Genomic DNA, 10,369 nt, shown 5'->3' with positions numbered 1-10,369 from the left:
TCTATGGCGAACCGTTGACGGACAAACACGTCAGTGGGGCCCAGTCATGAGGCCCACTCAGCTTATGTAGTTTAGTGCTTTCTTCCCTTCCCCATATATATATCCACTGTCCCATCTTCATTAGAGCAAGATTTCAGCATCTTACTTATCCATATTTTGCACTTTGGTAAAACAAATATTTACTTATATTTATGTGTATCAATGTAAAGGGCAAATGGACGATGTATGCCAATAACATGTAGGAATAAGAGACGTAGGGAAAGAAACAAGCACTAGATCATTGGGAAAATCTATCACCTACTCGTGCTTGGGGATCATCTTGTCAGCTCTTTGCGACATCCAAATGTTAATTAGATCGTCTTCTGCTTGAGAGGCTTCCATGTTTGACTTACATTCACGATGTAGGCCATATAGCGTTGCAGATGAAGAATCTGGTGCTGCCACTGGCGTCTCAGTCTGAGGTCAATCCCGTATCCCATTAGGCGTAAGAGCAGACTACTATAGTGCAAATTGATTTGAGAGTAAAAGATTACATGATCTCTAATTCCATCATGAGTTCTCCCCCCCCCTCCCTGGCCGCTCCGCCGAGTGCCGCTGGGAGGGAAACCCTAGCCCGCGTGGCGCGGCCCCCTCCTCGTTTCTCCCTCCCCTCGCCGCCGCCCCAGCGTGCTGGCGGGCAAAGCCCGGCCAGATCGGGCGGAAGCGGGGCCTCTTCCTCCCCCGCGCGATGCTGGATGGCGCGGGCCATCCTTGTTGGGCGGCGGCGCGGCGCTGGCCCAGGGCGCGGCGGCGCCGCGACGGCGGCCCGCGACGGGGGCGCGGCTGGCTGGTGGCGGCGCGGGTGGCTGGGACAAGCTGGGGGCGTGCCCTGTTCCCGGCGGCGGCAGCGTGTGGGCGTGGTCTAGATCCGCCGCGGCTGCGGCTCAGGTGCTCTAGGCCCTTGTGGTGGCGGGACCCCGGCTCGCCGCAGGTGGTGGCCTGCTCCGCTGGCTGCCCCTGTTGCAGCGCTCCCTGGTGGTGGTGGACCTGCCGGCCCCCGGCCGTTCCGGCGATGGCAGGTGCCGCGGGCTGCGCTCGGCGGGGATGTGGGCTACCACGGCGTGGTGGTGGCTCATGGCGGTGGTCAGGATCGTCTCACGGCGGCGGCCGGACTTCTTCGGCGTCGACCCGTTCGTGAGCGGCCTGTGAAGAGCTTCGACCCCTCTTCTCGTTGCCCGGGCGCAATCTTCGTCGGTGGGATGGCCCTCTCCCTGCTACGACCCATCGCTAGTCCCGTGCTCGGGCAGCAGGACTGTGCTTGTCTCGCGCCCGGCAGCAGGACCTCCTCGTCTCGCGCCCGGCAGCAGGACCGAGCCTGTCTCGCGCCCGACAGCAGGACCAAGCTAGTCTCGCGCCCGGAGCTGTAGGATGAATCGATGGACTTGTGTGCCCCGGGATCCGATCGTCTCTTCCGTTGGGGTAGCGGCGGGTGTCGGTTGTGGTGGTTCCTAGGTCTTGGATTCCGGGGCGGCGGCCCTGGTGGTGGTTGCGCGGTGCTCACGGGCAGAGCCCGTCGCTTGGTGCTGCCCGGTGGCCATGGCCGTGTGGGCGGCATGGTTGTCGGGGTGCGGCGTTCGATGTCAGTGAGTATTGTCGGGGTGAAAACCTGCTCTTTCTTCGGACAGACCGGCGGCGGCGTAGCTCGTTCCCTTCTTGAAGGCGTCGTCGCGGCTCTCATTGTCTGTCGTGTGCCTCCGGGGGAAACCTTGATCCTCGGATCAGGCGGTGGTAACGCTACCGCATCGTTCCCTTCCTGAAGGCACCCTCTTGGAGCCCACGGTTCGTCGTATGCGGTGGCATCTCTTCGTGGTGGTGTGTTCACTGGTGGAGTCCCGGGTGCTCGAGTAGTGCTGGGGGTCGTGTTGCTGCGCTCAGCGCCTATGTATCCCGCCTTGGGTGTGTGCATGTGTTGTGGTGGTGTGCGTCTGTACCTGGATGTTGTTGGTCATTGCTTTATTTATAAAGCGGGGCGAAAGCCTTTTTGGTAATTCCATCATGCATTGGCTCACCGATTGTGCCTGATGATCATACATCATGTTTCTGATTTGGGCTAACACCAAAGCATTGAACATGTGAAATCATGAGTCCTTTTATGGTACATCAAAACAATTTGGGCTGTTTATTTTGGTGGTACAATCACTAGTAGAAAAAGGGTCAAACGTGAAGCACATTAGTGCCGGTTTGAATTTGAGCCGGCACTAATTGTACCATTAGTGCCGGTTCGAACGGCTATGCATTAATGCCGGTTCGTGTTGAACCTTTAGTACCGGTTCGTGTCACAAACCGGTACTAAAGGAGTCTCACCTATAGTACCGGTTTGTGACACAAACCGGGACTATAGGGCAATTTTCAAACTCTACCCCCCCCACTGTGTCACCATTTCAGTTCTGAAAAAATCAAAAGAAAATGATAAAAACTTCAAAAAATAAAATCCTTCAAGAGGTAGTTATATTACTACATCTACTAGTTAGGAAAATTTGAAAACTCAAATTTGGACATGTTTTGCAAAAAGTGTAGGGAAAATGTAAAACGGCTATAACTTTTGCATACGATGTCGGAAAAAACATATAATATATCAAAAAATTCAGCACGAAAATCCGCATCGATGGAGACTGCCTATGGCCTGTTAGGAATTTTTTAGAACCCTCAAATTCCAAAAGGAAAAAAAGATATGGTCAAATTTTAGTTTTAAAAAAAATGGTTAAATCTGGTCAAACTACTTATTCAAGAAGTATTAATGTTACTACATAATTATTCAAGAATATTAGTGTTACTAAATAATTATTTCAATTTTTTGAATTTTGGTCAAATCTGGTGAAACTATGGTCAAACTGTGGTCAAACTTATTCAAGAAATATTAGCGTTACTAAATAATTACTGTTCTTTTAGAATAATAGTTTCAAACTCAAACGGTGAAATGTGTGACTTCATGCTCAAGCTAAACTCCTGAGGGTTAATAGGATTAACATCTTACTATTGTCAAGAAAACAACAAGTGCAGACTTGGAAACGAAGGAGAATAGAACCCCAAAGTTAAGCGTGCTCGGGCTGGAGTAGTGAGAGGGATGGGTGACCGGTCAGGAAGTTAGATGATTTGGAATGAGTGATCCACACTTGAGCAGTTAAGAGAGGTGATTAGAGACTAAATCATCAAATAATTTAGAAAAAATAAAAATCAAAAAAATCAAAAAATTTCCAAAAAATTCAAAAAAAAACCTTTAGTACCGGTTGGTAACATCAACCGATACTAAAGGTCCCCCATACCAGGGCGTGAGCTCACGCCACGTGGTGGCACTTTAGCGCCGGTTCGTGCCGAACCGGTACTAAAGGGGGGGAGGCCTTTACTGCCCACACTTTAGTGCCGGTTTCATAACCGGCATTAAAGGCCCTTACAAACCGGTTTTAAAGCTCCGTTTTCTACTAGTGAATGGTCTAGATGCGGAACCACTACGCCTAAATGCATGCAGTATGTTCAGCGTCAGGGACTTTTTGGGTAGATCGCCGCTATAGATCATGGAACCAACTTTCCTCCTAATAGAGCAAGTCAGGGGCTTATGTATGGCCTGATTGTATGACGAAGAAGCACCAGCCGTTTGATAAACTTATATATTTTCCCTAATAGTTTGCATTATTTAGTGTATTGTGCACTTTGATCATCTGGCGGAGACGAGTGTCTCTAAACGTTCATCACTACAACACACAAGGATCAATAAGCAGGGACTTGACATGACCGGCAGACTCGGCACGCAATATTGCGTTTTGGCTACGTGCACGCGTTGATTCCGGTCGGCGATCTACATATGCTGTTGTCGTGCAACATGTGGATGCAGACCGGACTGATGACGGTGGCGCAACACAATAGGAGGCGAGGGTGTGCGTCGGTGCAACAATGGCAGTTTGACCCGGGATACTTGCGTAAGAGAGAAGTGACCGGGCAGCGGCAACTTCAAGGATGCCGGCAAATGGGCCGAAAGTATATCGATTCAGGCGATGCTCGATTGATTTTTCTTTTCCTGTTTGACTGATGAGAGGCATTAAACTTTAGCAATTACCAAGCTTCTCGAGTCAAACTCTGAGCCGAATCATATTAAGCGGTGCATCGACTTAATACTATACTTTAAACTTTGTAGTACAATGTACCATAAAATAAGTGACATATTATCATGCAAGAGGAAATATATAACTTTTTCCAAGTAATATTACTTCCATTCTTACTAGGGAGAGTATTTAAAGTAATTGTGGGTATGGTTATCTAATCTGAATGTCATCTTTGCCATTTATAAGTTATAACAAAAGTGGCCATCAAGATTGAGGAGGAACCATTTGCCAAACAATTATGTATAATTTACTAATGTGCGCATTTTTCATCTGATGCCTCTGTAGATGTAGTGACCAAAAGATCACAAAATCTTTGATTTTATGAACCAAATATTATATGGTCCATTTAACGTGTTACTTCAAATGCTTCAGGACATCATTGGTGAACTTTGCAAGGGAGTGCACGACCTTGCCAAACAAGATGCAGGTAGTCTTGCTTGCAAAAGGATGCAATGAACATGATGAAGACATAACATTTACTAATTTTGCAAATCAACTTCAAGACACTATAATATGGAACGGGAATCAAATAGTTCGATCAATTTCCACATATATCCTTCTCGTTTGATTACCAGTCCTGGCCACTCAGACAATCACAGTCGTCCAATCAAGGATGTAGCATGATCAGATGGCTCGAAATACACAAATTGTTTATTACTCCCTCCGGTCGTTTTTGGACTGCATATAAATTTTGCCTGAAGTCAAAGTATCTATTGTTTGACCAAATATACATAAAAAATAACAACATTGACAACCCCAAATCAATATTGTTACATTCTTATGAAATATAGTTTCATAGTATACGTTTGGTATTCCAGATGTTGATATTTTTTTAATGCAACTTTGGTCAAACTTGCAATGTTTGACTTGACAAAAATCTAATACGTAGAGTAAAAAGGGCCAGACAGTGCATTAAGCCAAAAAAATGGTGTGCATATTCCAAGTGCACGGGGCTAACGTAGACAGGTTTACATCCGTCTTAAACGATGCTGTGCTTTCTAAATCCTACATATGTGGATGTAGTTTTGATGGGGGTTCTTGTGTGAGATCTTACCTTAGGCAAGATCATGATTGATTTTTTTGAACAAAAATACGTGTTCAAATATCCTGAAAACAATTGTACACACACATCAGTGTTTGATGTATAACCTCAAAAAGTTTCAGCTCCTAATTCGACTTACATTAATAGAAACAAAAGAGAAGATAAAATTAGATGTGAATAGTGTCAAAGTACTTTCACCCAAAGCTTTCATTATTCACATTCATGTTTCTTAATATCTATATGTACATCGAGTTTTAAGCTGATTTTTTTAAAGTTGTAAACATACTCCACATGGAGGTTGTCAAATAATTTCAGATTTTTTCAAAATGTCTAAATATATTTATTTATTTTTGAAGTTGATCTTACCTAATGTGTGAACTCATACAAATCTGCCCCAGCTTTCATGCATAGTACAGGTATAGTGGGAGCTTATCATCAGATTAGCTGGATCTACGGTTAAGTTGCCTCCTTGGAGATCGCAAGGGGCAGATCACTGTGCTCCAAATCATGACGTCGATCAATTTTTCACTAAGCATGTCGGGCGGACACGAGCTCAACAAATAAATTAAAGTAACTTCGATGGTGCGCCATCGTCTCAGTCGACAGTGGCAACAGTGGTCTGAACGGCATGCCACGCGCACTGACTTGACACTGAACAGCTCGTCTTTTTTTTAACACAAGGAAGGCACATTCAGGCGCCAAATTTCATTCAACTCATTTGCAAAATACAGCGTGTATTACAAATCCTTCAACCTCAAAGTCTTGAAGAGAAAGCATAGAAGGACAAGGGGAATGAGCTGAATTTGTACAACTAAAAACAGGTTCTATTCTTGAATTGAGAACCTGGTGAGCACAGTTGTGGGCAATGCTATTGATATTCCTGGGAATGTGATAGATAGCATCAAGTTCACTAGAAGAGTCCTGCGTGAAACTACTTATTTGAGGTCGACATCTCCAAGCTATAGAGTTATCCTTAATATTCCTGGAAACCACCATCTTTGCCAAAGAAAGGTGGTCTGTTAGGAATGACACATTATGGAGTTGTAACCTGCAAGCCACCTTGGCAGCAAATTGAAGGGCCAAGGCTTCAGCCACAAGAGGGGAATGTGTAGAGTTAGCAGAAGCTTGTATCATGATTTTTGTGTCAAAGTCATCTCCAGGAATAAAAATGAAAATTCCAATTCCTGTTGCTTGAAGATCACTTCTTCCTGGAATGTGGTTGTTCTTCCAGGAGGCATCAGAATAAACTTTTGTTCCTGAAATTATCGCATCAGACTTTATAGTTTTGATCCTTGAAGAGGTTCTCCCATTTGTTCAGAACCTGTATGAAGAGTAGGAGAGGAAGGATTGAATTCCTGCAATTTTTGTTCATGAAAATCCTGCAGAGAAGAGATAGCTAGTGCTGCATGTTGCACTTGATGAGGTAGTGAAAATTTCCTGCAAAAAAGAACCTCATTTCTAGCTTTCCACAAGCACCACATGAATGTAAAAATATTAGAAATAGTGGCATGCGGATGATTAGAGGTAGAAAGGGCAATAATGATATCTACAACAGAAGTATGATTTGCAACTAAAAACTCAGATCTGATGTACCATGGATGAGAAAACCAAGCAGCCTTTGCAAAAGAACAAAGAAAAAAGAGATGCAGATCATCCTCTTCAATATTACATCTAGCACATAATGTACTAATGTGAACAGAAAATCTACCAGCTCTGGCACCTGATGGAAGAGCTCGCCTGAGAAGTCTCCAAGCAAAAGTCTGGACCCGAGGGGCCGTAAATTTTTCCTTCCATACCTGTTGAAGAATAGACTGAATAGATGTGTTTACCTGTCTTGGTTGATTAGCCTGCACAGAGTGAATTTGTTGCAAATAAAGCTTGTATGTGCTCTTGGAATTGCATTTTCCTGAAGGGGTTAAGTCTCAACAAAGAATGTCTCTGCAATCATCAAGAAGAATAGGAGTAGCGATAATAGCCGAAGCAGAGGGCTCCATAAAAAGGTTAGAGATGAGCTGAGTGTTCCACACTTTTCTCCCAGGTAACCAAAGATCAGAAACCTTAGCCGGATAGATAAAATGGCTACTTTGCTGAATGATAAGATGATCATACAAATTGTGCCAGGTAGAGCACCAGGGGGAACTCCAAACAGAAACATTCCCTTGGGAAATTTGATAAAAGGAGTGGGCTTTGAGCATAGGCATGACTTTGAGAACAGACGCCCAGAAAGCAGATTTTGGGGTATTGGAATTCGCTCTCCAAATGGAAGAACCTGGAAAATATTTAGCACGGAGAACTTGATAGATGTGACTATCAGGGTTATCAGCCAATCTCCAAGAAGCCGCAAGTAGCAATCCCTGATTCATTGCAAGCATGTTTTTGATACCCAGTCCCCCCTCCTTTTTAGGTGTACAAATGTCTTTCCAGGCCCTTAGACATAAAGCTTTTGAACCAGCCTCCTCTCTGACTCCTACCCACCAAAAATTACGGATGACAGTGGTGAGCTTCGCAAGGAATTTTTTAGAAAAAAGTATGTTGGACATATAGTAGACAGGGATGGAATCAAACACATAATTGATGAGCTCAAGTCTGGCGGCATGGGATAGTTTATCTGCCTTATAAGTGGGAAGCTTATTCTTAAATTTGTCAAAAACAAAGTTATAAGCGGAAGCACGATCCTTAGCAGGGAGGATTAACGGGTGGCCAAGATGAGTAGATGTACCATCAACAAGAGGAACAGGGAATATATGAGTGATTTGTTGAGCTAAAGGCTGGGAAACGTTGGCGCTAAACAAAATAAAAGACTTGTCCCAGTTTGGAGTCTGCCCAGAAAGACAGCCGAAACGGTTGATGATATTGGCCATCTAGTTAGCCTCCTGCACCGTAGCATTGCCACAGACCAACAAATCATCAGCAAAAAGCATGGAGTGAATAGGAGGACAGTCTGGACCAAGAGAGATCCCAGACAAGCAATTTTGGACCATAGCATCATGTAAGCTTAAAGAAAGTTCATTAATAGCAAGGACAAAAAGATAAGGCGATAAAGGACATCCTTGTCTTAAGCCTCTGTTACTATGAAAGTTGGCGAAAGGCTGACCATTGATAATAGCAGAGAAACTTGGGGAAGAGATGCAAGCATAAACCAAGTTTATAAAGTGACCATGCAACCCTTTGCGAGAAAGAGCAGAGACTATGAAGTCCCTTTCAAGGCGATCAAAAGCCTTGGCCAAATCAATTTTAAGCAAGAACGCTTGTTGTTTCCAAGATTTAAGGGCAAAAGTGTGAGTGATCTCTTGGGCTAAGATGATATTATTGGATATGCGTCTACCTTTAATGAAGGCTTGTTGGGAAGGATCAATATAGTTAGGAAGGTGAGGCTTCAATCTGTTGGCCAAAGTTTTGGAAATGATCTTATAAATGACATTGCAAAGGCTGATAGGTCGATAGTCAGAAGGGATTTTTGAGACCAATTTCTTAGGAATAAGATCAATGTGAGTATCACTAATATGTGATGGCATTATACCCGTCTGGTAAAAATTTCTCACCATAGCAGTGGCATCGTCACCAATCCAACTCCAGGTAGCAATGTAGAATTCGACATTGAAACCATCAGGCCCCGGAGAGGCATTTAGCTTCATGTCCTTGAGAGTGTTAAAAATTTCCTCCTTATCCGGGATACTGTAGGTGTAATCCTGGCAGTCAAAAAAATGCAAGAAAAGGCCTACCAACATTCACATTAGGAACAGCTTGTCTCAATCACGTACAAATGCTAAAGGTGAGGGCCAGTGGCAGCTAAGCTTGGCTAGGACATGTGCTGAATGTGATCTATCATGTGTTTGTGTGCGTGCGCTCGGCGGTAGGACAGTGTCTATGCAAGAAACATGTGCACGAGGCTATGGGCATCTCTAACCCACACACTCAAACCTCTATTTATTTGGATGGAATAGTTCGGACACATTCATGTCTTCAATGTGAACGTTCAGTTTGTGTCAGTTCAGATCGTACGTCTAAAATCATTCACTCCGGCCCCAAATGGGGGTGCTCTAGGGAAGCGCGGCCCAGATGTCGGTCACGGCGGACTCTGACGCTCGGGCCCCATCCAAACCTCTAGGGGCGCCCACTATTTTCTACTCCAATTCATATTCTTGGAGGGTCACTGGCTCCCGTACTTACCTGCATTCTTGTCCGGCTGGTGGCGCGGCCCCATGGGGCCTACTTTGGCTTTAAAGACCGGCTAGGTTCCTCCTGCCCAAAATCCTATCCGCTCCATTTTCCCGCTCTTTCCCACACTTCGGTGCCGCCATCGCTTGTAGCTGATCTTGCCGTTGTATTGTCCCATTCAAAAATCACGTGGTACAAGATGTTGATGTCGGGGCGTCGTGTCAAAACTAAGGTGGGGGTCCACGTTGTGATGCCTGGCCCTAGCACTGCACTGAGGCGGGCCAACCTCCAAGCTTTTCGGAGTTGAGCTCGGATGAGTAGGAGGATGAGGAGGGGGATGGCCCTTGACGCTGCAGTCGGTGGGGTAGACGACCTCTTCTACATGCAGAAGACGAAGGAGTAGTTGCGTTCGCATGGCAGAGGCACAACTTGAGGCGGAGCGTGTGGATGTCATAGTTATGGCGACTCTTCGTGTAGACCTAAAGTCGTGGACGAGGACCGGACGATCACACGTCCAGGCAGAGTACCCACATGGTCAAGCACGAGCGCCGCCATATCTGCATCAATGATGCCCGTTGCGTTGTTCTCGTTGTGAAGCTCGAAGACAAGGACAAAGAGGAGGATGACGAGGCCATCGCCACTCATCCGCCGGCTCGCGGGTTGTCCGGATACCGCTGATTTGGGCCGCTGCCAATAACAACGAGGCTAGCGGCTCCAGGGTGATTGTTATCACCTCCGACAGAAAGGAGTGGAATTTCTAGAATAGTTCTTAGTGATTTCTTGTATTGTAAAAATGTAGAACTACTACCTATCAACGTTGCATGAATCGGTGTCCGTCTTGTGAGTGATATCATTGAATAGTCAGCGCCCCCTCAAATATCTACGGATTGAGGGCATCAAATAGTTGACGCCCTAACCTAAACCTAAATCTCTACATTTAGTCTTTGCAAGGCCTGTGGTGCTTTCAAAACCTTTTGTTGCCGGACCTATCCATGGATCGTACATGGATGTAGTTTTCACGAACACAGTCGTA

Source organism: Triticum dicoccoides, chromosome 3A (assembly GCF_002162155.2).
Source record: "Triticum dicoccoides isolate Atlit2015 ecotype Zavitan chromosome 3A, WEW_v2.0, whole genome shotgun sequence".
Classification (NCBI taxonomy): Eukaryota; Viridiplantae; Streptophyta; class Magnoliopsida; order Poales; family Poaceae; genus Triticum; species Triticum dicoccoides.
The sequence above is the reverse complement of the archived record's forward strand: the minus strand, read 5'-3'. Positions refer to the sequence as shown.